This window comes from Salvelinus sp. IW2-2015, linkage group LG37 (assembly GCF_002910315.2).
Source record: "Salvelinus sp. IW2-2015 linkage group LG37, ASM291031v2, whole genome shotgun sequence".
NCBI lineage: Eukaryota > Metazoa > Chordata > Actinopteri > Salmoniformes > Salmonidae > Salvelinus > Salvelinus sp. IW2-2015.
Genome location: NC_036876.1, coordinates 14,858,116 through 14,885,722, shown reverse-complemented (window position 1 = coordinate 14,885,722; position 27,607 = coordinate 14,858,116). Strand labels below are relative to the sequence as shown.

At 43.9% G+C, this 27,607-nt stretch overlaps 1 protein-coding gene and 1 long non-coding RNA gene across 2 annotated transcripts in view; one reads left to right on the top strand and one right to left on the bottom strand.

Annotated features, from left to right (window-relative positions):
• The window catches only part of sorcs2 (sortilin-related VPS10 domain containing receptor 2), a 375,655-nt gene that overhangs the window by 274,102 nt on the left and 73,946 nt on the right, over window positions 1-27,607 (top strand).
• Window positions 1,762-4,941, bottom strand: LOC111960270 (uncharacterized). Its single transcript, XR_002876800.2, has 4 exons — window positions 4,283-4,941; window positions 2,816-3,012; window positions 2,431-2,609; window positions 1,762-2,341 (listed from the first exon to the last, which is right to left on the bottom strand). It is a non-coding gene; the product is annotated as an uncharacterized lncRNA (long non-coding RNA).

Below are 27,607 nucleotides of genomic sequence, written 5' to 3'. Positions count from 1 at the left end.
TGTGTGTGTGTGTGTGTGTGTGTGTGTGTGTGTGTGTAATTTGTCTTGCATGTAATAGAAATGACTGTGTGGTAGTCTCACATCCACATTGTATTTTCTTTACTGTATTGAAGGCCACAAAGAAGTACAGAATGTGAATGTAACTTCCAATGAATGTAATTGATTCTGAATTAGACCGCTTTACCCAGCATTCCATGTGTTTACCCACCATTCCATCCTTTACCCAGCATTCCTTCCTTCCGTTGTGGTGGTGGTTGGCCAGCACCGGTGCCAGGAAACCTTGTAGACACCCCTTGACTGGGCCAGGATGTAGTGCCAAGGTCCTAGTCTACAGTAGCTATTGACTGACTACACCCAGCTCTCATGTTTAAAGACCTGGCTCTACTCTCTCACCCTCTGTGTCTCTGTCTCTCTTAGGGACACACGCACGCARACACAGAGACATACGGTATGCTTTCTCTGACTCTGTATCAAACACTTTTCTTTCTGTGTTCGCTTTCAACACATTCACTCACAAGTGCACGCACAGAGATGCACGGACACATACTTTATTTTGTTCTCTCTCTCTCTCTCTCTCTCTCTCTCTCTGTATCCCCTCTCCCTCTCTCCCATCTCTCTGGTGTAGTTGTGTATAATGTAGTTTGGAGTGGTTGTGGGTGGGAGAGACAGCAGCAGTGAGAGTGGCAAGCAGCAAGTTAGAGAGTTGGCTGGTGTTCTTATGAGCTGGTTTGATTCTTGGCCCAGTCCTGTTCTAACATGGGGGATCTGGTCAGTCAAGGAGAAACATTGCTCAACTCTGTACTCCATACTCTGCCCAGAACTAGAGCAGAATAGGATAGTGAATTAGTACACTAGTAATCCTCAGTAAGTTATTGTTTGTATATATATTAGTTTTACATATTTAAAATGTACAATTGCAGCATTGTTTTTTTTTTATATAATTATATTTATTCTACAAAGCACAGCTCCAAACCCCCTCCCCACCTACCCCAATCCCACTCTCCTTTCCATCCCATGGATTTTTGGATAKWTTTTTTTTTTTTTTAAATACTATTAATATACAGTGGGTTGCATACAATTGTATCATGGTTAAGAAAACAGTGAATGTCTTTATGTCATAAATGAGACAGTGAATATACTATGTTTATGGCCTATAAGTAGAAAATACACATCTGCACACATTTTGTTATTTTTATAAAACAGACTAATAGTATTTTAAATAAGAAATAGCAATAATAATAATGAAAAAAAGAAAAAAGAAASAAASAAACAAAAGCAAGAAGAGAYTAGATACGAGTGAGAAGAACTTGTTCAGGTAATCGTACTTGTCATGTTAGAAAGAATAGTATAGTATCAACTTCCAGACGCAGTCTAGGTCAACATCTTTAAAGTGAATGGGAGAAATCATAAAGGTTACATTTGACATATTAAAGTGTGGTAATTGTTCAATCAGCAGGAAGGGTAGAGAGATCTTCATAGAACCTGTTTGTTGATCCTTAGTAAAATGTTTTTTTTTTAACGTCACACCTAATAAAGGGATAGACGAAACGGAACAAGTGTGTAGGCATGTACTGTGTAGGCATGTACTGTGTGTGTGTGTGTGTGTGTGTGTGTGTGGTGTGTGTGTGTGTGTGTGTGTGTGTTGTGTTGTGTGTGTGTGTGTGTGTGTGTAAGTGTGTGTGAAGTGTGTGTGTGAGTAAGTGATTGATTGACTTTATTAAAAAATGTTTTAAATACATACATAAGGGCGTTCCAGCCGGTGACGCCTCCACATACAATTTAAGAAAATCATCAAGGATAACACAATACAGCTTGAAAGCTTATTTCCATTGTGGTCCTTTTGAAGAGGGAAGAAGGAAGGGGGAATGCAACAAGGTTAAGCGGTAATAGTAGTGGCAACAGACTATGACAGACACAATTGTTGTTTGATTCATGAGACAATTAGTACAATTCCCTTTCCTAATAAACAACTATGGACAGGTACGGCTCCCTTGTCTCACATACCCATAATATAGAAAACAATCAATCCTTAATATATAGAAGACAAGTGTGTGTGTGCGTGCGTGCGTGCGTCTTTGTGTGTTTCTTTGTGACATAGGCCTACCTAGTTTGACGACATAAAAGCGTTGAAACATCATAGACACACACGGTCTTTGTTGAGTTCAGAAGTCCAACGGTGCTGGTTGAATGAGACCCTTTCTGAACCCTTTCTTAATGGCTTCTCTCTGTCAAGTCCCACTCTGTGACCATTGTCAATCAGGAGTGGTAAGATGTGTAGGCAACAGGGACGCTAGGTTAGGCTAGGTGAGGAGGTAACAGGGCCTAAAATCGCGCCATACCCCTGGAGAGATGGGAGACAATGGAGTATTATAGGCGATGTAGTACAGACAGGGACGAGACAAACAAAGGAAAGTTATCATGGTTACTGACCCGCGGTTAGCATCTCACTCTGGCTCTGAAGCGAACCTTGTTCTCCTCAGTACTCGTCTCTGGTTGAAGTCACTCCCTTGAATCAGCAAAGACATTACTGGGACTTGGACCACACTGGGACAGCTCCATGTCCCAAACTGCTCTACTGAACATCTCTTCATACCCCACGTTGACAATGTCTTGAAACAGAAAGAGAGTGAAACCACATCTACTTAAATAGAGAAAATAGACATGAGWGTTCAACGCTAAATTGAGATATTACAATGAAATTCCCGCTTTTATGGATATCTTACTTTGAATGTGGGATTTGTTTGTTTGTTGACAGTGGAATCCATAAGGATTATATTTGTTGTTAGAGCTACGGTAGATACCACAGAGTACTCACAAGCAGGGCTGGTATCGTAGTGTAGCCAGGCCTTGTTTGCTGTTCCTAACAACCCTCTCCCATGACAATGCAGCTTTTTCTCGTCTGTTCTTTTTCCCCTCCAATCACGTCGGCTCCCCGCACCCGCTCGGCAACGGTCCCGTCAGCGCTGTAATCAATAACCGACAAAGTGGCCGACCATCCAGAAGGGTTCAGCCCTGAATGAAGATAATTATTGAAGGAAGGGGGAGAACAGAACGGAACAGAATCTGTAAAAGGAGTGTTGTTCCRGGTTGAACAGTAGTCAGGGCTGAGTCACTGCAACCCTTGACCTCCTTTGTCACGGTCAACCTCAGGGTCAGTGTCATAATCAAAGAGGCTATTCATGTTCATATAGACTAAACATATGGGTTTATAAGYGCTACAGGGATATCCGCTCTGTGGTCAGTTGTATAAAGTTAGAGGGCCTTGGTTTGTCCCTGGTTGAGTAAATGAACGCCTTATTGTGAGTTCATATTCTCAAATTGATATCATAAGCATATACCAAGAACTTCATACAACTATTCCATGCTAATCCATCCAAAACAGCAGCGATATTGTTCATCCCAGTAACTAGGATGTGTACACATAAGAAATAGCTGCCGTTTTAACTTCTATGTGCATCGTCTCTTAAAATCAGTCTATAAACACGTGACACTATCACTGATCTAAAGAGCCAACGTTATTCCCGAGCATCTTCCTGATGTAGGCTTACAAATGTAAAGCCGCAAAGACAGTGTTCTATTTATCATCATCCTCCCCCAAAACAATCGGACTCAACTTTCTTAACAAGATTTGCATGGATTACAGAAAAAAACGACAGAAAAAAAGAGAAGAGTGGAGCATGTTTATATTGTTTATAGGCACATGGGATGCCTGAATTGCACGCCTGATTGGGGACCGATGCAAATTGCAATGATCCCCGGCTTGCCTCCGTTGCGCGCTGTAAGAAATACAATCAGATTTGATACGCATACGAATGATTTAGAGAATCACACGCACTGTAGAAGGTGTACCAAGGTGGGTTAACATTGTGAGAAAACAAGCTGTGTGTGTTAGTTTGTGTGGTGATCCATGTCATGTTGCTTCATAGCTGAAATAATCGTTTCACTAATACCTGTATGCAAAAACTGATGCATAGCAATGATGCCATGTTGATGCATCAAAATAATGGTTATTTCTTGAACCATTTGATATTGTATCGTTCTTTTGTAATAGGCGGTATGTGTCTCTGTTAGATAAGGATATTTTTACCATTTCAATCTGCTGGCCTMCATGCTGCTGATCCTATATACTGTATGAAGATGACAAGATGGGGATGGTCGCCCTGTTGCTAGCTCCCAACCAACTATTTTAGTGTTATTTTTTACTTTATTTGATCAGAAAGTTTCTAGTAGTATTTCCTATGACCGAAAAGCACTTTTGTAAATCAGATCGGAGATTACTCACCACAAATTTGACTTTCCGGAGCTGGATCCTTTGTCTGGGTTACCCGAAGCAGTTCCATTCATCACGTGAGCCCTTTTTCCAAAAAGATGCCACTGGAGAAGGGAAAGACGAGCTGGGGTACCAGTCCAGTGAAGGAAACGGGTAACCACTCTCCTCTTCATAGTATATTACTTGCTAATGTACAGTCTCTGGACAATAAACTTTCTGTGCTCAGAGCGCGGATTTCCTACCAGAGAGATAGGAGAGGCTGTAACGTAATCTGCCTTACAGAGACATGGATGTCAGGGGAGGTGCCTGATCAGGCTATTCAGCCTGCAGGATTTTCCGCACATCAGGGWCAATTTACTTTGCGTAAAATACAAAGGCGAAGGAGTATGTTTCATGATCAACAACTTATGGTGTGGTTGTAGGAATGTACAAACCCATAAGAGTTTCTGACCCTGGAATTCCTCACGATCAAATGCCTACCCCATTATCTCCGGAGAGAATTCACAGATGTTTGAATCACGGCTGTCTACATCCCCCACAAGCCGACACCACACTGGTACTCTAAAGAATTACACAGGACCTTGAACAAACTGGAAACAGCATATCACGAGGCCGCATTTGTTGAAGCTGGGGACTTTCACAAAGGGCATTTAAGGAGAATTCTCCTGAAATTCCATCAACACATCTCTTGGCCCAGAATTACATTGGACCATTGTTATTCTCCATTCCAAGACGGATACAAAGCCCCCCCTTTGGCAAATCAGACCACACCTCCATTATGCTCCTCCCCGCCTATAGGCAGAAATTAAAACAGGAGGCACCCGTGGTAAGGCCTGTTCAATGCTTCTCTGACCAATCGGAATCCATGCTACAGAACTGTTAGGATTTGTTCTGGGCCMCCGGCTGCCTCTGGGAATAATATCGCCGAATACACCGACTGTCTTTGGGTTAATCAGGAAGTGCATGGAGAATGTTTTTCCTACAGTGACAATTAGAACATACCCAAACCAAAAACCGTGGATGGCAACAAAGTGTATACCACCTCATTTGTGACCCGATTCAAGAAGCTAGGCATACAGTATGTCGCACATCACTACTTCAGAGGAGAGGCATTTGAACGTTTTTTATTTATCAAAATGTCTACTGGAACATGTGAACTTTCATGTGCCTTAATAACAAATGTGTATGCCAATTGTTAAATTACGAGCCTAGTTGGTTTAGAGACGGAAAAAAGACAGGACCTTCTCGCTAGCCAGGATTGGCTGAGATAATGGCGAGAAATTAGTTTGGATTGATCTGCCATGTATCACGCTTCTGTCTATAACATGAGCTGCTCAGTATGTGTAGATAACCCATGCTACCGCGGCTTTTTAAAATATATAACAATTCAGGCATAGAGATCTACAAAAGTGTTGCTATAGCTCTCAACAACATTGCTGCCCAAAATTGATCAGGCGCTATTGACAAAGATCACTGGGAAAAAGTTGCGATGGGCTACTTTTCTGCAGGTCAGTGTGAACCGTAGTGACTTGAAACAACAACGGACCAAACAATCTGTAGCTAGCTACAAACCAAACAGAAAAGACATGCTGCCGTGAAACATTCATCCATGTTTACGGGTAAGAGTCTAGCTACATTTTCAGATATTATACGTTTCTAATTTTGGCAGAAAGTTGTTTTCATTGCAAGTTAAAGCGTACTGTTTGCTAGCTAGCGAACATTAGTTTTCTGACTTGCTAGCTAACGTTACATGTATGATCTGTGTAGTAATATTATTTGTATCTCAGGAATCCATTTGCATTGCTAGTTATAGCCTAGTTGGTTAGCTTTAGCTACCTGCAGATTCATACTCCAGCATTTCATCCATAGTGGCTAGCTAAGACAATACGTCTGTACTGTAGCTATTGCTTGTGATTATGGTTCGTTGTTTAGCTAGTTAGCTACATGTCTAAACAAAAGACTCCACTTTTCGCAAGAGAATGATTACATGACCCATCAAGTTAGCCAGGTGTGTCTGGGGATGATTACGGCCATCTATTCTATTTCATGAACATGTCTATAACATGTCGAGACAATAGTGACCCATCCACTTAGCTAGATGTGACTGGGAGGGGGTTATAGCATTTCCTTCACATGACCCATCAATTTAGACAATTGTCTGGGTAAGCATCATCTAATAATAATAAAGTATTTATACAATATTTTTATCTGGACACTTTCAAAGTCAGATTAGGATATAGGCCAAGGACTAGATCAAGTGTATTTTTACCTGGAGTTTTTCCTTATTGTAAAGAGATGGGTGGGGCTAAGGCTTAAGAGGGTGTGAACGATGCTGAATAGGTGTAGACAAAGAATAGCTCTCCAAAGCATTCAAGGGCTATTTTCTCAAAAGTGGGGTTACAAGTTTATCAACTTCCAAAGCCAAATTATTTTCCCATTGTTTCTCAACGGCAGTGTATGATATAAACGTTTATTTGATTTGGTTTGATATCCTTGTCACTGTCTCCTTGTGTACTGTGTGCGTCCCTATGGCTAACCTGGAACATTCAGTCCCCCGACCACAATCAGTGCCAAATGTCACCTTTTCATTCAGAGCCGAAATCTAAACCTCTATTTTGTATGATCAGCGTTTTGAGTAAATTTGGTCGAAATTGCCTTAGCTTGGTCAGATAAAGCACAATTTGGCCTGTGACTAAACATTTTCTCCATCACTTCTTGGATTAGATTATGAAACACTTATGACACATGTACACCAGTGGAGACTGCTGAGGGGAGAAAGCATGTGTTGGATGTATTTGTATTTGATACCATTCCACTGATTCCGGTCCAGTCATTACCACAAGCCTGTTCTCCCCAATTAAGGTGCCACCAACCTCCTGTGACGTACACATTGAGCCATTTTCACCCAGCCTGAGGAGAGGATATATGCCACTTGGTGGGTGTGCTGCACTTACCTGCCTCTTAGGAGAGAAAACTGTTCATTTTTTGCTACTCCTTAACAGCCTAAAGTGGTCTGACTTTGTTGGGGCTCGCTGCTCAAGGACTGCGTGTGGGTCGGTGTGTCTACAAGTGCAGTATGAGCAAGATCAGTATTTTTAGAGCCTTACCTAGGTGCCTTGTTCTGTACACATATGTAGGATCTTAATTTGATCACCCTGTTACAGGAGAACCTTCCTGCAATGTAGTACATGTAAAATGTGTCTTGTTTTTGAGGTTTATAGGCTTTTGAAATTTGTAATTTTCACTTAGAAATTTCAGACTTCATTTTCCCTTACAAAAAAAACGCACCGACCCCTACAAAAATGTCTATGAATTACAATCCACATACTAATTCACATTTCCTGTTGCTGCAGGACTGCTTTCCTGCTGTAGCCAACTGGCCCAAATTAAGATCCCACATCTGTCTCTCGCCCTCCCATCTTTCTCACTCCTGCTCTCTCTTTCACACTTGTTTCCCATCGTGTTCCATCCTCCATCTCTCCCTACCTTTTTCATCCCGTTCCGCTCCACCCTCTCTCCCTTAAATAAATGCTTGCATGTCCCCACCACCCCCATTTTGTCAAAATCTCATCAGTCTTAAGATGTACTGCATGTGTTTTCCCCCTGCCCTCCTAGAGTGTTTCCATTATTCAAAGCACTCCCTAAATATGACAACAGGGCCATTGGCAGACCAGGCAGATGAACCCGTGGCCTTCTCACTCTCCCCCTGCCTGCCATGTGGCACAGACTATTTCAGGCACATTTGGCCTAAATCTTTAATGGACCAGCTATCATTTTCCAGGGGAACAGGAGAGGATTTTTGGGAATGGTAATCATTTGGGAATGGGAATGAAAGAGTGTGATTAAGGAGAGAGAGAGAGAGAGATTCCATCCCTCTTTAGAATGGGGTTTGGTGGAAGGAATGGTGAACGAAGGGGCTTGTTGCTATAGCTATCTTGACTTCCGTTAGCAAACTCCCCGGGTGCTCTCCTCTGATCACTATCATTTGGCGCTTTGTGTGTGTGTGTGTGTGTGTGTGTGTGGTGTGTGGTGTGTGGTGTGTGTGTGTGTGGGGGTTGTGGTGTGTGTGTGTGTGTGGTGTGGTGTGTGTTGTGTGTGTGTGTGTGTGTGTGTGTGTGTGTGTGTGTACACAAAAAAAATCAGTTTACTTTTTTCAACATACACATCTCTGGCATCGCCTGTTGTACAGTTGTTATTTTTCACACACTCTGCATAGAGGGGGCCGTGGGGGTACTAGCAGACTTTGTCTAATGACAAGCTTCTTGTGCCTTGCCTGTTCTGATCAGTGTGTAGTGCAGATGTGAATCTATTTACAGACAAGGAATTCATGGGCTCTGAAAAAGGAGGAGGAGAGAAGGAGGAACAGAAGATGAGGGCGATGCTTCTGTCCTTGTCAGCAACGAGTGAGAGAGGGAAGAATTAAGGAATAAGAGAGAGATCGGAGGATCAGAAGGAAGATAGTCAAGAAGACTCTCCACTTATAAACAATGGAATGGGTCCATCTGTATGTTGGCTATAGTCAAAGAAGAATGAAAGGAGAGCTCACAACTCTCGGAGCTCAGATGGCAATAATTGAATAACCAACGTTTCGACAGACAAGCTGTCTTCATCAGAGTACAGGCAAAGCAAATATTTTAGCTAGAACTATAAACAGAGGATAGTTTTGAGATAGAGATGTACCGGAGGCATGTGTGATCACCAGTCAGCACAGACTGTGTAGATACTGTGTCCACCTCCTGCAATAATATGCTCAATCCGTGTGTCTGAATTGTCATCTGATTCTTTGACATAGCAGAACTGGTCCTGGGACTCCTCCCCTCCCAAGCAGTGGAACGCTAAGTATAAGTTCTGACCCTTACATATGCAGCCTTCCTGGCATCTCTCTCTCTCTCTCCTCTCTCTCTCTCTCTCTCTCTCTCTCTCTCTCTCTCTCTCTCTCTCTCTCTCTCTCTCTCTCTCTCTCTCTCTCTCTCTCTCTCTCTCTCTCTCTCTCTCTCTCTCTCTCTCTCTCTCTCTCTCTCTCTTCTCTCACTCTCTCTCTCTCTCTCTCTCTCTCTCTCTCTCTCCTCTCTCTCTCTCTCTCTCTCTCTCTCTCTCTCTCTCTCTCTCTCTCTCTCTCTCTCTCTCTCTCTCTCTCTTCTTGTGTATCATAAATGAAGAGGGGTAGCTTAAATGCAGCTGTCAGCGGAGGCTTTCCTCGGGGCGACAACTCCCGTCTCACATCTCAGCTCCTTTAATAAGCATCAGGGCCAGGAGGTCGATGTGGACTTTATTAATCTGCTGCTGCCCAAATCACACACAGACAGGAGGAGAGGAGAGAAGAGAGAGAGTAAATTAGAGAGAACTACAGAGAGAGAACAAGAGAAAGAGAGAGCGAGATCAGAGTGGTAGAGACAGGACTTTCCATCTGTCTTTGTGGTGGCCATTTTGAATGAGGGCAGACAGGCCAATCAGGGTCAGTAATTGTTTGATGACGGTTATCTTTCATTGGCCTGGTCTTTATCAGTTATCACAAATCCTAAACCCTTTTATAGATGCCAGCAGATGAAGACTGGGCTGGTGATTTACTGCAGATAGAGGCAGAGAAACGACACCCTGCACAGCCATTAGGCAAATGAAAACAGGGCCATTGTCCAACTGCTGCTCACTCTCAACCACCACCATCATCATCACCTTCATCGTATTCTTCTACTAAATTATCTCTGGTTTATGACATGCCCAGAAGGGTAAACAAAATATTAATACCAGCCCTTCTCTGCCGACACACACACAGGCAATATTCAAACATAAGTATACACACACACACACACAAACACACACTCAAACACACACACGCACACACACTAAAGAAAACCCACTTAACCTTCACGGCCCCTGCAGCCACTAATGTGCTAATGATGTTTCAGAGTGTTGGAAGGGCTAACATCTGCCAGCTAGCGCTACTGCAATCACACAAAACACACATATACACACGCACGCACACACGCACGTACACGTCCACACACACACAGACACACACTCAGACACAGACACACACACACACACACACTGCTACTGTAATCTCTCACCAAGGATGACATGGGGGAGAAGGAGATGACACCTCACAGTTAAAGTACTTCACCCCAGGCCAAGCTAATGTATATCTCCATACACTATCCGGTATTAACACGGACCGGGAGGTTTGAATCCGCTCTCATGGAGTTCACTTTTAATGCGATTTTAAAGTGAAGAAAATAAAGAGTTCTGGGCACATACTATAAATAAAACATAGACTTGAGATAGTTTCCCCTCAGTCTTTGACTGTTTCAAAGCATCTCTCGCTCTCCTTGGGAGAGACACAAACCTGCACCAAACGTAGTGTGCTAACCACAGTTTACAGTCGTAACACAAGGGAAGTCAGAACAAAGTATTGACCGTTGGGATACTCGGTATACCGAAAACAGAGAGGGGAAAAAAACACTTGACTTCATGACTTACTAGGGACCGGGACCATTTCCTTTTTAATGATCTTCATGGCCAGACGCCATACACACGTATGTCTCCTGTCCATCAGGCCTGGTAAGTTGACGGCTGAGGCTGGCTATAGAGCTGGGGCTTGCGCTGGGGCTGGCTATAGGGTTAGCGCTGGGATGGGGCTGGCTATGAGGCTGGCTATGGGCTGGGGCTATCTATGGGGCTGGAGATGGAGCTGGGGCTGGCTATAGGGCTAGGGCTATCTATGGGTCTGGGGCTGGCTATGGGCTGGGGCTGGCTATGGGGTGTGGCTATCTATGGGGCTGAGGGACTATCTATGGGTCTGGGGCTGGCTTATGGGGCTGGGGCTATCTATGGGGTGCTAGGGCTATCTATGGGTCTGGGGCTGGCTATGGGCTGGGCTATCTATGGGTCTGTGGCTGGCTATGGGCTGGGGCTATCTATGGGTCTGGGGCTGGCTATGGGCTGGGGATATCTATGAGGCTAGGGCTATCTATGGGTCTGGGGCTATCTATGTGTCTGGGGCTGGCTATGGGCGGGGCTATCTATGGGGCTAGGGCTATCTATGGGTCTGGGGCTGGCTATGGGGCTGGGGCTATCTATGGGGCTAGGGCTATCTATGGGGCTAGGGCTATCTATGGGGCTAGGGCTATCTATGGGTCTGGGGCTGGCTATGGCTGGGGCTGGCTATGGGCTAGGGCTATCTATGGATCTGGCTGGCTATGGGCTGGGGCTATCTATGGGGCTAGGGGATATCTATGGGGCTAGGGCTTGGCCTATGGGGCTAGGACTATCTATGGGTCTGGGGCTGGCTGTGTGGCTATCTATGGGGCTAGGGCTATCTATGGGTCTGGGGCTGGCTATGGGCTGGGGCTATCTATGGGGCTATGGCTATCTATGGGGCTAGGGATATCTATGGGGCTGGAGATGGAGCTGGGGCTAGGGCTATCTATGGGGCTGGAGATGGAGCTGGGGCTGGCACTATCCATAGTCTTGCTCTCCCGTGATGTTAGGCTGTAAATCAGGATCTGGCCCAACGCAGACTTGAGTAATGGTAATATCTGGTTGGTAATGTGTGTAAGTGAGGGCAGAGACTTTCACAGCCATTGTGTTGGTGGATCGTAATAGAAGTCAGTGATACTGAGGCATGGGTACCCAGTATCTGCCACGTAGTGCGTGGCGTACGTGGTGTGCGTGCACTTGTGTATGTTCGCACAGATGTGTTTTTGCCCACATGCATACCTTGTATGTGAGCTTTTCTTTTCAGATCTAAAGTTTTCAGGGGAATTGGAACTGCTACTAGTTTACCTCTGGTACATACTGTATGAACCTGGGTTTTTGTGCCCAATCAGTCCCATTGACTGACAGTAATCTACTAACAACTATTTACTATAGCAGTGGCCGTGGCTGCCCACGCCTCTCTGGATTCTCAAAGAACGGCATTTTTCTAGTTACAGTATCTGAACTGATCAAGATTCATCTATAGTGTCGTTGTCTGTGTGTCACGGTCAGTGGGGACCGCCTGAGGAAACCTTGCCATCACTATGGTAACTCAGTCATGATCATACAGTAGGATCAGGTATCTGATGAAACCAGGTTTGGAGTCCAGCCCCTCTCTTCCTTTCTCCCCCTTTTCCCCTCCTCTCGCTTCCTCTCTTCATCCACAGCTGTGGGGAAATAGGTCTTACGTAATGACTAGGAACATTAACAACAACACACCACTGCAACTTGATCCCCCTGTGGAAAAGTCAATGAGATATACACATTGATTTTCCTTCCTCCATGGGCTGTTGAACCAGTTCTTAGCCCAGACCTGGGCTCTCATCCTGGGGTACAGTGGCCAGCCCTTGTCCTCTTCCAACTTCCATCCCATCCTTCTAATATTATGTCTTATTTGTTTTTTGCATTGGTGGGGGATCTTACTGTGTACAAGTAAGATGTTGTATTGTAACTATATACAAACTTCAATTTGGACACTGATAACAGAAAAATAAGAACTTTGACCCTTTGCCTTCTGATCACCGGGTTGTGGGGGACAGTTTAGCCTGGGGGTTGTAGAGGTAAAGGATGCTGCTGTGGGTGAGTGGAAAGGGGAAACAGGGTTGTAGGGAGGGAGGGAGGGAGGGAGGGAGGGAGGGAGGGAGGGAGGGAGGGAGGGAGGGAGGGAGGGAGGGAGGGAGGGAGGGAGGGAGGGAGGGAGGGAGGGAGGGAGGGAGGGAGGGAGGGAGGGAGTTTAGAATGTACTGGCTCGGGGTTGAGTTGTGTTGGCTGTGGTGGACTAGAATTGAAGTGGAACTGGGTTAGTTCAGGGTGAGGGGTTGAGAGTGGAAGTAATAGTCTCGTGTTCCAGGATGAGGTTGGGGAGGAACGGGAGAATCGAGGGGCTGTAGTATCCGGGCCTGGCATTGGTTTTGTTATCCCTGACTTCCAGTCAGACCACGGGAGACTGACGGAAAGCAAAAACATCCGTAAGATCTACGTAGGATCTACATCCGAGAGCTAGAAGATCCCAGTCCCCCTCTCCCTATTGCCCTAGAGCCCTACTGCTAGAAAGAGCATCTGCATTCAACTGAGCGACATAGAAAAAACCCATATACAAACAAATAAAGATGAAAAACTATTCTGAAAATATAAACGCAACATGCAACAATTTCAATGATTTTACTGAGTTACAGTTCATATGAGGAAATCAGTCAACTGAAATACATTCATTAGGCCCTAATCTATGGATTTCACATGACTTGGCAAGAGCAGGCCCAGCCAATCAGAAGGAATTTTTCCCCACAAAAGGGCTTTATTACAGACAGAATACTCAGTTTCTTCAGCTGTCTGGGTGGCAGGGCTCAGACGATACCGCAGGTGAAGAAGCCAGATGTGGAGTTCCTGGGCTGGCGTGGTTACATGTAGTCTGTGGTTGTGAGACCGGTTGGACGTATTGTGAGGCCGGTTGGCCAAATTCTTTAAAACGACGTCGGCGGCGGCGTATGGTAAAGAAATTAACATTCAATTCTCTGGCAACAGTTCTGGTGGACATTCCTGCAGTCAGCATGCCAATTTCACGCTCGCTCAAAACTTGAAACGTCTGTGGCATTGTGTTGTGTGACAAAAAATGTACATTTAAGAGTGGCCTTTTGTTTTCCCCAGCACAAGGTGCACCTGTGTAATTATCATGCTGTTTAATCAGCTTTTTGACATGCCACCCCTGTCAGGTTGATGGATTATCTTGACAAAGGAGACATGTTCACTAACAGCTTTTTGAGCGTATGGAACATTTCTGAGATATTTTATTTTATTTCATGAACATGGGACCAACACTTTACATGTTGCGTTTATATTTGTGTTCAGTATACTTCAAAACACAAGTGATTGCATCATTTCTGATTGGGATGTGGATTTTTGTTCCCCTCCTAAAGAGCTAAGTAAGCTCTAGTGAGGATTTTCCTGGAAATAAGAGGATTTGTATTGGTCAATGCAGTACAGTGCAGTACAGTGCAGTACAGTGCAGTACAGTGCAGTTTGGGTTAGTTGATGTAAAACATGGCCTCTGTCTCTGTACTGTAATTAAACCAGGATAGAACAGAGACAGTTAGTGTGCTGAATGTCCCTGGGTAGTCATTAGCGATGCTTCTGGTTTCATGTTTTCTTTCTGCAGGTAATGAAATGGCAACAAATTACCGTTTGTAGAGTTAACATGCAACTGTGCAGCGAAACGGATGGGACCCCCCCCCTCTCTTAGAAAGAAACTTCTGGGGAAGAGAATTAGCGTTGCGCAGAGAATTACCCTTTACTCACAGCATGGGCTGGTCTGTGCTCGGTAATGCCGCCCGTTGATGCAACATGCTTTCAGTTCCAGATATCTCATTATTTTTTCTGTGGGGGAGAAATAGGTTGAAGAGATCTTTGGTATTATCAGGCTCTAAGATGAAGGGTCAATATCAACAAGAAAAAAAATGAAAAGCATTTTTATTTTTGCAGGGGCACAGATAAGCCACGCAAACAATCCATTTCAGAGAAAAAAAGGGTCAGATAGGTTTTTGTTTCCTCCCTCCCTCCCTCCCTCCCTCCCTCCCCKTCARTCTCCCTCTCTCCTTCTCCGTTTCCATCCAAAACCAGAGAAGCGTAGTCTGCTTAACATGACCCAAAAAGACTAATTGAAGTGACTGGACAAAATGATAGCATTATTTGTCTGTAAATCAGTCTAACGATAACAACATTTCCATCAAATCACTATAATAGCTGTTGTTTAGTCAGGCATGACCCTTTATCAAGCTAGCGTCCCCTTTCTACTAACCTCTGCAAAAGGTCTGGGTCAGTCTGTCTGTCTGTCGTACAAACAGGCACTCAAACAATGAATCATACTGAAGTTCTGTCTATCAGCAAGGGATGATGAAGTTTACTCAGTTGGAAATACAGTATATATACAAAAGTATGTGGACATCCCTTCAAATTAGTGGATTTGGCTATTTCAGCCCCACACATTGCTGACAGGTGTAAAAAATCAAGCACACAGCCATGCAATCTCCATAGGAAACATTAGCAGTAGAATGGCCTTACTGAAGAGCTCAGTGACTTTCAACGTGGCACTGTCATAGGATGCCACCTTTCCAACAAGTCAGGTCGTCAAATTTCTGCCCTGCTAGAGCTGTCCCGGCCAACTGTAAGTGCTGTTATTGTGAAGTGGAAACGTCTAGGAACAGCAACGGCTCAGACGTGAAGTGGTGTGCCACACGAGCTCACAGAACGGGACCGCCGAGTGCTGAAGCGTCTGTCCCCAGTTGCTACACTGCCTTTGGAAGCAACGTCAGCACAATAACTGTTCGTTGGGAGCTTCATGCAATGTGTTTCCATGGCCGCCGCAGCCACACAGAAGCCTAAGATCACCATGTGTAATGCCAAGCCTCTGCTGGAGTGGTGTAAAGCTCGCCGCCATGGACTGTGGAGCAGTGGAAACACATTCTCTGGAGTGATGAATCACGCTTCACCATCTGGCAGTCCGACGGATGAATCTGGGTTTGGCGGATGCCAGGAGAACGCGACCTGCTCCAATGCATAGTGCCAACTGTAAAGTTTGGTGGAGGAGGAATAATGGTTTGGGCTAGGCCCCTTAGTTCTAGTGAAGGGAAATCTTAACGCTACAGCATACAATGACATTCTAGACGATTCTGTGCTTCCAACTTTGTGGCAACAGTTTGAGGAAGGCCCTTTCCTGTTCAGCATGACAATGCCCCCGTGCACAAAGCGAGGTCCATACAGAAATGGTTTGTCGAGATCGGTGTGGATCGGTGTGGAAGAGCCCTTAACTCAACCCCGAACACCTTTGGGATGAATTGGAACAAATCAAATCTAATATGGAGACATGCAGATGTTAATGGGAGTGAAGCGAAATGCCTGTGCTTCTAGTTCCGACAGTGCAGTAATATCTAACAAGCAATCTAACAAATTCACAACAACTACCTTATACACACAAATGTAAACGGATGAATAAGAATATGTACATATAAATATATGAATGAGCGATGGCCGTGCGGCATAGGCAAGATACAGTAGATGGTACAGAATACAGTATATACATATGAGATGAGAAATGTTGGATATGGATATTATTAACGTGCCATTATTTAAAGTGACTAGTGATACCTTTATTAAATCCATTTATTAAATTTATTGAAGTGGCCAGAGATTTTAGTCTGTACGTTGACAGCAGCCACTCAATGTTAGTGATGGCTGTTTAACAATCTGATGGCCTTGCGATAGAAGCTGTTTTTCAGTCTCTCGGTACCCAGCTTTGATGCACCTGTACTGACCTCGCCTTCTGGATAGCGGGGTGAACAGGCAGTGGCTCGGGTGGTTGTTATCCTTGATGATCTTTTTGGCCTTCCTGTGACATTGGGTGCTTTAGGTGTCCTGGAGGGCAGGTAGTTTGCCCCCGGTGATGCGTTGTGCAGACCTCACTACCCTCTGGAGAGCCTTTCGGTTGTGGGCGGAGCAGTTGCCGTACCAGGCGGCGATACAGCCCGACAGGATGCTCTCGATTGTGCATCTGTAAAAGTTTCTGAGTGTTTTAGTTACATGCCAAATTTCTTCAGCCTCCTGAGGTTGACGAGGCACTGTTGCGCCTGCTTCACCACGCTGTCTGTGTGGGTGGACCATTTCAGTTTGTCCGTGATGTGTAKGCCGAGGAACTTAAAACTTTCCACCTTCTCCACTACTGTCCTGTCGATGTGGATAGGTTGGGGCTGCTCCCTCTGCTGTTTCCTGAAGTCCACGATCATCTCCTTTGTTTTGTTGACGTTGAGCGAGAGGTTCTTTCCCTGACACCACACCGACCGCAAGTGTGTGCGTGAGTGTTTTTTGAGTGTGTGTGGATCGTGCGTATGCATCGTGTGTGTGTGCGTGGTCTCGCGTGTGCATATGCATGTGTGCGCATCACATGCCCTCTCTCTTTGTGTTTGCTTGTGCGTGTGTGTCCATTTCAAATGAGTCGGTGGAACATCAGAGACTATGTATTAGGATTAGGGTACCATTTCGTTTTTTAGTTGAGCTAAATCCCCAAAGTCTACTCCTCGCCTACACTTCAAAGGTAATCAATTCAGCATACTAAACTGTCAGACAACTTGCAAAGTGTTCCAAAGGATGAATATTAACATGGATTTCTTGCCAACAACCACACTTTGTCGCCAGTTACAACAGAGTGCCAATAAGGCCTCTACTGAATTCATCAAATCAGTTTATGGTAGATCAGATTCCACTGTTATAGTGGGTGGGTGGTGGTTGTTATCATTTGAACGAATGGCTCTTAACTGTAATGGATGGACAGCTTCTTAGACAAGTGGGTGGGTATTACCAATTTGGTTAGCATCGACTGGCTACTGTCGTCGGCCAGGGATTGGCTAGTACCATATTGGAGAAGAATGATTGCTTGATCTGGGGCTGGGGATTTGTATTCAATTAGCCGAGTGTAATTAGCAGCTTTTTCGGGGGGTCCTCTCCTTCGTTACCATTGATATTAGTGCTTTATTTTTTCTGACCCTGCCTCTACAGCTCCCCCGGTGGCCTGCCTGCCCCATTACCCTTCTGTTAATTATCATTATAAGTGACGGTAGTCTAACTACTGAGTGAAACCTCTGCTGTAAAACGGCCTTTGTAGTGAGATTACATTTCAAATACAAAAGAAATCAGCCGCAAATCTGCGTTATCTCGTTGCGGGTGCGTTGGGAAAATGCTTTAACTTCAAAGAGAAGACAAACCCGCACACTGCTCTTGCTCATATCACCTTTTTTTTAAATTGGGGGTGTGGTTTGAGTGGGTGTGTCCTTGCCACCACCAAGACACACCCATCCGTCAGAACCTTTCCCGCAGCTCTTTCCCCGCACTCAATCACAGTCCATCTGTAGAAATAAGCAGAGTTGCATCCAAGGTCAATCTGGCGACATCACCAATCATGACATTTTGAAATGTTGTCATGCTTCCGAGCCAAATCACAGTTGTATTGAGGTAGGCAAACGTTAGCCAGCTAGTGAGGTAGCCAGCTAGTGAGGTAGCCAGCTAGTGAGGTAGCCAGCTAGTGAGGTAGCCAGCTAGTGAGGTAGCCAGCTAGTGAGGTAGCCAGCTAGTGAGGTAGCCAGCTAGTGAGGTAGCTAGCAAAGATAATGATAATCAAAATATACATAACCAGATGTTTAACCAGCAGTCTATGATCTAGCTTCCTGTATATTCAGTGCATTGGTCCCCACCACCACTGGGGACCAACAAACTCTGACCACCTATTCCGCATGATAGGGCCCTTCAGCAGGGCATGCAAACCATAATTTGTCAATCCATATAGGGCTTTTCAGTCTCAAACGGCTGTGATCCTTTGAACATGTTGGGGGCGATGAAACACTGGAGTCCCTGAGGGGATTCGTTTATCTGGCCCAGGTTACCCCGGTGGGAGGAGTTTGGTGAAAAGCGATTGCGTTCGTTTTGGAACCAGGCTGCCTCCCGGGCGCCGCTCTCTGGCCGATGGCGAAGTCGGCTCAAACAAAAGGGGGCGTATTCAAGCACGTGGAGTAATGAGAAGGTGTGTTTTCACATGCAGAAGTGATTGCTTTTGATAGGAACACTTTATCTGCCTTCCCAATGAAAACTAGTTTGAAAAGTAAAACATTTATTTTATGGATGATGCACCTAGCTGCCTTGTTGACAACATAACCGAGCGGCACAGATTGATTTGAGAAGGGCACTCCTCCCTCCCCGCTTTCCCTCGATGACATGATGGGCCATTGCCTGGTTCAACCCGGGCCAGTGTAATAGAACTCCCTCAATGGAGGGAAGCAAAGTGGGCGGAGGGGCGATGTGCACATGGAGCTTGACAAAAGGGGGTATGATTTGTTTACATAATTGTAATCCAAACCCAACCTTCATTTACTTGTTGTGACGCACTGAGGTTCCAAACTTTATGACCGAAATGGTCCTATTTAATGGGATTTTCAATGGGATTAGTTGGTTTTTCTGGGCAGTCGCTCTTTAAAGCCTTTCGGCCCTCATCAGAGCTTTTAAAAAGTTAATATTTTCGTTGATGAGATTCAATTTAAAAGTGAAGCAGGGATGAAGTGATGCAGTAAAGTGCCAAGACATAAAATAAAAGGGAGAAAATACAAGTCGCAACCATGATTAAGTGATGAAATGGACAAGGCCTCTTTTAATGTGGAATCTCTGTCTGAGAACGTTGTTGTCAAGGAGGCACCATGGACAGTTCAATACCTCTCTCTCTCTCTCGGTGTGTTTTTTAATATCTTCTCCTTGCTGGATGTCCCAGTCTGGCCAAAGCCTATCCAAGGCAAACAGGCAAACACACTCACCACTCAATGCCACTTCATCGATTCCCTTTKTTCTCTTTGTGTGCATATCCTCATGTTGGAGCAGCAGCTGTGTACTAGCTGGTTGGAGATCTTTTGTCTGCAGTCTGATTCCACAGACTAGAAAAACCCCATGTTGGGTAAGAGAATGGCCTAGTCGAAACACTACGGCTATAGAATGGAGATGCTTATTATTGTGTATGTGTGTGTGGGTGTGTGTTTGTGTGTCCTCCACCGATCCCATTGCACTGATGGGCTAAGTCTTCTTCTGGGAGAACATGGGGAGTCATATTAGGCTCTCAGACTGACTTTCCCATCAGACCCATACTGTACACAAACAAACAAGCACACACAGTACATACACACTGCTACATCACACGCTAAATGATAGAATTCAGACCGTTATCCACTACTATTTTATCTTGGCATGTACCCATGGTCTTTTAGTTTTACTATAATTCCTTGATTGCATGTCTATTAAGTACATAGGTCGGTGAAAGCAGGGCACGATATGCTTGGGCATCAGAGATTATTATGGTAATATATACAGTTAGGTTCAAAATGGGCTCCCGAGTGGCGCAGTGGTCTAAGGCACTGCATCTCAGTGTGGGAGGTGACACTGCAGTCCATGGTTTGAATCCAGACTGAATCACATGCTTGGGAGTCCCATAGGGTGGCGCACAATTGGCCCAGCGTCGTCCGGGTTTGGCCGGGGTAGGCCGTCATTGTAAATAAGAATTTGTTCTTAACTGGTTATAAAAAAAAAAATACCAACTGAGCTGCAGAGGACCATGCTGACTACTGTATCTGTGATCATTTAGGACGTTGAGATTTCGTCAAATACTATGATGACTATGATGTGTTTGACTATGGTGCTTAACTCAGAGAGGTCACTCACACTAAATCTCTTGAACATTCTCATCAGTCAGAGATTTTCATATTGTACAGTACTGTGAAGTATGCTATTATTAAAGTCACAGTTAGAAATGCTTGGCCAGTTTTAGCTAATTTCCCTAGTGACTTTCCGCCCTTCTCCTCACAATGGTCCAATTCGTGGGGACCTCCTCTCTCTATCCCCTCCACTACCCTCATCACGCACACACTCACTCACACACACACACAAACACACACACGACACAAAAGACTCACCCCGTTAATTAACTGCTCACAACGGAAATTAAATATCCTCTCTCTCCACCGACGCCCGGATATCCCCCTAATTATTCCAGTTGTATAATTCAGTGGTTTTTAAAGTGCCACTAATTTTTCACCGGTGCAGATAAAGTCGCAACTCTCCATATGGCTGGAAATAATCTTTCGGTTTTAAGATCCTTCCTGTTCCGCCGTAATTATCTACACCGGGGGGGTCCCTGAGTTATCAGTTTGATTGGCAGGCGAGGAGAGAGCAGAGAGGAGCAGCATGACTTTAATCCGCGCTAATGTAGACGAGAGGTATCAGAGTGACGAGAAAATGTTCATTACAGACTAGATAGTGTTTGAATGTGGGATGTAATTGATTACTTTGATTTGGTGGCACACTAGGTTGATTTGGTGTACTTCAGGGCATGCACAGCTAACCAAACCAGTTTATAATTTACTGTTTATTAGGATCTATTGTAGCCCGCCAAGGGTCAGTATTACAATAGTCCTTTAAAACAAACAGTTACAGTAATTAAACAGTTAATTAACTGTTTAATACAGATGAATTAACACAATTAAAGCATCTCATTTCACCATTTTCAGATGGCTATCTTGTAGATCCCAGATGCATTGACTTGCAGTGCTACCTGGCCTCCACCCTCTGTGGACCCTCTTCTTCCTCAAGAATCTGCACACCATTCATCCCTGGTTATTGTCCACATCCAATATATGATTTGTATTCCACTTTTTCAGTCCTATTTTCAGTTATATTCACTTTTGCCGTTCAATCACTCTCATTCAAATTCCATTCCGAACTTTCACAATCRGACTTTTAAGAGGGCACAGAGTATGAGGTGAATTGGAATGATTAAACTTACTATGGAATATTTGAGAGGAATGAATGGGAGATTTTTCTTAAATACATCAGAGCTTTTACTAGTCAGAAAACCAAACCACTGAGGCCATTTAAAATGTTACACTCCGTCTCTCTCTTTCACTATGCTCTTAGTGGAAGAAAAAAATAAGAGAGTCTCCTTAATTGAATWTTTTTCCATTAAAGTTGAAAAGCACAGTAAATTGTCAGTCTGACTATGCAACTCAATGTGCCACTGGTTCATTGATCCAGCAACAGTTTTCATCTCTCATTTATTAGGCCTTGAGCCTGGGCTAGAAACAATCACTGTCTCCTCAGCGGCATCTCCTCCCACCAAACACTCTCATTTCCTCTCCGTCTGCCCCCACCATGATGAACTCCCCCTGTCATGCATGACAATCACTTTCTCTCGATTTGACTATCTCTTAATTACTCTCACTCTTTCTCCCATTCTGTCAATCTATTTCATACATTTTATCTCCCCCTTTATCCCTCTATTTCACTCATTCTCTCTGTCAGTTTCTCACACTATTATCGCTATTTCATCCACTCGCTTTCTCTATTTCTACGTTCTTTTCTTTATTTCTCTCTTTCTCTTTTTCACTTTTTCTCCCTTTTTCTCCTCTCTCTCTCTCTGTCTGTCTCTATCTGTCTTTTTATCTTTCTTTTTCACTTTCACTCATTATTTGAAGGAGAGATGACTCATAATGAGTTTTAGAGTTCGCAAGATGGCTACCCGGACTATTTGCGTTGTGTCCCGCCATTTATTTTGTATTTCTTTACTTATCTATTGTTTACCTAATACCTATTTTTTACTTAAAAARTTCACTGTTGGTTATGGGTTTYTAAGTAAGCATTTCACTGTTGTATTCGGTGCACATGACAAATAAAGTTTGATTTYATTTGAAGATCAGAGAAGAGAGGTCAATCATATGATCATGTCACCCACAACSGTAAATCAAAACACCAGAGTCTGTTTGCTCCACTTTCTCCACTGTCTCCTGTACCCTTGGGCACTAGGAAMGAGACACACATCACATAGGCTAGCTAGGCTACCGCCCAGAAGCAGAGAGGTAAAATCAAAACACTGCTTCAGTGGCTAACAGCTCGGTGTGTTCAGAGGCAGAGAAACAGTTGATTTTATCTGGGGGTTTTTGGACACTATTTTCCCCTGTATTCTGAGAATTAGCTTGGCTTCAACTTAATATTTATATTTGGTACTTCTTCCGCTTAATAACAGCTATCTCGAATTGAGCGCCTAAAAACACGTCAGTGAAATGATTGAGCTAATGTGTTTTGTTCTCAACCTGACAGTGTCACATCTCTTATTTGCAATTACTTATTGTTTTTATTTTTTTATTTAACCTTTATTTAACTAGGCAGGTCAGTTAAGAACAAATTCTTATTTTCAATGACGGCCTACCAAAAGGCAAAAGACCTCCTGCGGGGACGGGCCTGGGATAAATATATATGTATATATATAGGACAAAACACACATCACGACAAGAGAGACAGCACAACACTACATGAAGACAACACGATAGCATGGCAGCAACACATGACAACACAGCATGGTAGCAACTCCKCATGACAACAGCATGTGACTGGCAGAACAGGTGCTGTATGTGGAGGATGAGGGCTGCAGTAGGTATCTCATAGGGGAAGTGAGTCCTAAGAGGGTTTTTATAAATAAGCATCAACCAGTGGGTCTTGCGACAGGTATACAGAGATGACCAGTTTACAGAAGAGTATAGAGTGCAGTGATGCACTCTATACTCGCTCGAGAGCACCCTTACCTGCCGATCTATAAATTATGTCTCCTTAATCTAGCATGGGTAGGATGGTCCTCCGATCAGGGTTAGTTTAGCAGCTGAGGAGGGGAGTGATTACGATAGAGGAGAGAGACCAAGTCTAGATTTAACCTTAGCCTGCAGCTTTGATATGTACTGAGAGAAGGACAGTGTACCGTCTYGCCATACTCCCAAGTGCTTGTATGAGATATCTGCTCATTTGTTAAACCACATTTCAGGTCCGTTCGCTAACCTTCAGTTGATTATGCCATTTTAACCTTTTTTTACATGTTATGGCTGGCAAATGCAATGTGTACGTTCAACTTTTCAAACTGGGATAAAGTGAGAACAATTAGCCCTTCATTTTGTACCAGCTATTCCACAAGTTCACTACAATAGAGAACTGGGCCATACAACATGCTTTGGTTTTTGTTTCGCAATCGTAGTTTTTACTGTTTACTTTCACAATATAGCACTGCAATTGAATTACATTTGACCAAAATATATATCATTTCACAATCATGAATAGATATACTGTACCGGAAATAGAAAAGGAAACATACTTTTCGTTTTTTGCAACGTGCTTTGATCGAATGCTATTAGTGACACTTACCGTATATTTTTTTAATGAACGGCTATGACTGTTTAGAAATGGTTGTTCTGACCAACTTGTAGTCTTTTGAAACACTTGTGAAAAAGTCAGATGTCACATTCATCATAACAAAATTAGACCCAAGTTTGAAATTGCCCAAAAACACACAGGAATTTGTATATAAACATCAAGTCATGACCTTGCAAAATTGTTCAAGGTAATATTATATGCCAATAAAAACACTGTACACCTGTTTCTTGCTTGTTTTACTGCCGCTCTGTGAGGGAACGATTGTTTACCCACAAAACACGGCCCTGCGACGGCAATTGCGGTTTACAAGCCGTAGCCTCGTGTGTGTGAGGAATTCTCAATCTCCCTCCTTGATTTAGCCTATTCAGGATTAGGGATAATGAAAATACAATGCAAATGTGGATAAATCATTTTGCTGCCTCTCTGCTGCGTTTCCACACACACTAATTTGGTCTCAGCGGGGAATATTTGCTTTTGTGTGTGTGCCTTACTATTGAATGCCCTTTCTGCAAATAAATACATATTCGTAAAGGCAGGAAGTAAAATAGATGGTCAAGTTTACCAGACCTCCCGCTCGACCTAAGAGTTCATATGGCAGCCGGATACAAATTGCCTGGAAAAGGTCTGGTTTTATCGAGTCCGGGGGAAGGCATTGGGGGGGGGGGGGGGGGGGGGGGGGGGGGTACACAGGGTGACCCATGTCAAAAATGCTGCCGCGACCCACCTGGCCACTTATTGACTGACCCCTGTGTTCATGGAGCCGTCTGGAACTCTAGCCGCACGCACACACACACACACACACACACTAAAATATGGGCACACACTAAAATATGGACACACACACTAAAATATGGACACACACACTAAAATATGGACACACGTACAGAGGCACACACACTAAAGCAAATCTCTCTCTGTATCTCCCCCACTCTCTCTCTCTCTAACTATCTATATATGTCTGTCTCTCTCATGCTGCTATTTCTCTCGATAGAAAGTCTACACCCATTGAACTTTTTTCACATTTTGTAGCGTTACAAAGTGGGATTGAAATAGATTTAATCGTGTTTTTTTTCTTCATTGATCTACGCAAAACACTCCATAATGTCAAAGTGAATTGTGAGTTTTATTTATTTATTATTATTAATACAAATGTAATAACTCAAATAAAGTCATTGCATAAGTGTTCACCAACTTTGTTTAGGCAAGCCTAAATGAGTTCAATATTAAAAATTGACTTAACAAATCCCATAAGTTATATAGACTCACTCTGTGTGAAATATTAGGGTTTGAAATGATTTTTTTAATGACTACCCCTTCGCCTGTCCCCCAACATCTGTAAGGTCACTCAGTCAATACTGAATTTCAAGCACAAATTCAACTACGAAGACCAGGGAGCTTTTTCAAAAGCCTCATAAAGAAAAGCAGTGATTGGTCGATGGGTAACACTAACATATCAGACGTTGAATATATCTTTAAGCACTGTCAAGTTAATAATTATGCTGTGGATGATGCATTCAATCCCCCAGACACATCAAAGATACAGTCGTCCATCTGAAGGATCTGCAGGACAGGAAGGAAACTGCTCAGAGACTTCAATGGCTGTGATGGGAGAAAACTGAGGATGGATCAACAACATTGTAGTGACTCCACAATAATGACCTAAATGACAGAGTGGAAAGAAGAATACACATATACAGAATGTAAATATTCTAAAACATGCATGTGTATGCAATAAGGCACTAAAATAAAACAGCATAAAAAAAACACGGCAAAGGAATACACTTTTTGGCCTAAATGCAAAGCCTTATGTTTGGGGCAAATCCAACGCAACACATCACTGAGCAACTGCCTCCTTTTTTTCAAGCATGGTGGCGCCTGCATCATGGTCTGCATCCACCACCGTGACATCAACAAAGACTGTTTTTCTTTTTCAGGATTAAAAGAAATGAGATTGAGCTAAGCACAAACAAAATCCTAGAGGATAACCTGCTTCATTCTGCTTGACACCAGACACTGGGAGAGGAATTCACCTTTCAGTAGGACAATAACCTACAACGCAAAGCCAAATCTACACAGGAGCTGCTTACCAAGAAGACAGTGAATGTTCCTGAGTGGCAAAGTTAACGTTTAGACTTAAATCTGCTTAAACATTGCTGTCTAGCCATGATCCCCAACAATTTGACAGAGCTCGAAGAATTCTGAAGAGAATAAATGGGCAAATATTGGACAATACAGGCGTGCAAAGCTCATTTGAGACTTACCCAAGAAGACTCACACCTGTAATCGCTGCTAAGGTGTTTATAACATGTATTGAGGGAGGGTGAATACTTATATAATCGAGCTATATTAGTGTTTTTCTTTTTCATTAATCCCCCCCCAAAATGATCTTCCACTTTGACATTATAGAGTATTTTGTGTAGATCAATCCCACTTTGTAACACTATAAAATGTGAAGAAATCCAAGAGAAGTATAGACCTGTAGGCACTGTAAAATATGTCTGTTTCCCTCCCTCTCTCTCATCTATATCTCTCCTTCCCCGTTTAGCTATGCAGGTATTCTGTTTCCCTTTTTGCAAGGTCACCGGCTGGGCTTACCTCTGTTCCTTCTCATCTCTCTCCCTCTCTCTTTTTAGGCAGGAACCTATTTGATTTCTCCTCCTGCAAGGTCAGAATGTGGGTTCTCTCTTTCACTCGCTCTCTTTCACTCTCTTTCTCTCTATCCCTTCCTCCCTCCTTCTCTCTCTTTCTCTCTCAGTAGTTCCTCCACCCCTGTCCTGCTAGCTGACTTCAGTGTAAGTGCTTGTGACAGGGGTAGGTTATGATGGCGCTGATTGCGCACTTTGGCTTGACCCGGACAAATTGCCTGTGTGAGTGTCAGGTTCTGTGGCTGGAGGGCAGGAGAGCGCACCCAAGTCCTGCTCTGCTCTCTCAACCCCACCCTCCTCACTTGCTTCTCCTGTTCCTGTCCACTCCTTCACACTGTGTGGGTGATCCAGTGCACTCTATTCTCCGTCGTAGAGATGTAACTAATCGCCATTCGGCAGTCATCGATATCTTAAATACATTTGGCATTCTTATTGCAGCAATGCCTATTCTAAGTAAGTTTATTCTCTCTGTCTGTGTTTTAAGTGTGTTATGGTTGAGAGAACCTGCTAAAGAGACATCATTTAGGGGTTTATGAGGACATTAGTCAGGTGGATCAATGCACGCAGTATGGACACACACACACACGTAAACACACAGAGACACATGCACACGCAAACACACACAAACTCCTGCATGCACTAGCTCTGCAGCGAGGGATCCGCACAGATGAACACACTCTTAACTCGCTGTGATTACATCGGAAATAATTCCTCAGTGGTCTCTCTCTCTCTCTCTCTCTCTCTCTCTCTCTCTCTCTCTCTCTCTCTCGTCTCTTCTCCTCTCTCTCTCTCTTCTCTCTCTTTCTCTCCTCCTCTCCCTTCTCTCCCGCTCTCTCTTTCTCTTTTTCCTCTCCCTTCCTCCTCCCCTGTCTCCTTCTCTCTCCCTCTACTCTCCCTTTCTCTCTCCCTGTCTCCTCTTTCTCTCTCTATCTATACCACTCTCTTTCTCTCTGCC